The following is a 995-nucleotide window of genomic DNA, read 5'->3' as shown; positions in this document are numbered from 1 at the left end:
TATTATACTGGTTTATCTTCGTTGTATTAAACAATATTAATACGGTGAAATATAAGTATCGGCAAAGCATTTGCACCTACAACTGCTAGAATACCTTTATATTTTTTAATTGAAAGACGGAACTCTAAGATACCAAACGATTGGCTGTAAAAAGAAACGCCAGAGTTTCCCCCAACTGTTGCTTCACCGCGTGTGTGTCGTCGCTCGCAGACGAACTTGTATTTTCGGTGACAGTACTGAATGAAAGCACTTCTGCGGCGGTAGAGAGTCACATCTGAACGGAAGTCTTTAGTAGCATTTCTGAATAGTTACTGAACACTTTGTTCTGCTCAAATAATTCCTATATACACATGCGATGTTGAATGCACCCGCCATTCATCCTTGTAAGAACACGGCACCTGACGCAGAACGTTCTTGTAACATCAGTCTGTTCACAAAATGTATTTGTATATTCCACTATATTCACTTACCAGCAATCAAAAAAACTAACATCCACTCCCAAAGTTAAAAAAGTGGCCAAACATATAACAAATACCAATTTGTAATATGCCGAGCATCCCAGAATGTTTACTTAAAAGAAAACAGGCAAACATTGTCACTTGTGGCCTTCACCTCCTCCGCCAGTGCGTTTTCCTTTCGCTCTTCCGAAAGCCTCGTTGATGATTCTGGCGATCAGCGCGGACTTAGATGTTAGTTAATGCAAGTTAGTCAGTTACATCGGCGATAATGCTAACAGTGGTAAAATCAAAATTATAATGAAAACAATGCAACTTAGAATAATATATAATAGGGACATTCGTTATTCGATATTCGTCATTATTATTATTATTATTATTATTATTATTATTATTATTATTATTGTTGTTATTATCATTATTATTATCATTATTACTATTATTGCCATTACAATTATCATAATCTTTATTGTAATCATCAGTCATCACCATTAGCAGTAGTAGTAGAAGTATCGTCATTTTTGTCACTCTTGTAATAGT

The sequence above is a fragment of the Penaeus chinensis genome, chromosome 35 (genome assembly GCF_019202785.1).
Source record: "Penaeus chinensis breed Huanghai No. 1 chromosome 35, ASM1920278v2, whole genome shotgun sequence".
Lineage (NCBI taxonomy): Eukaryota > Metazoa > Arthropoda > Malacostraca > Decapoda > Penaeidae > Penaeus > Penaeus chinensis.
This window is presented reverse-complemented; position numbering follows the sequence as displayed.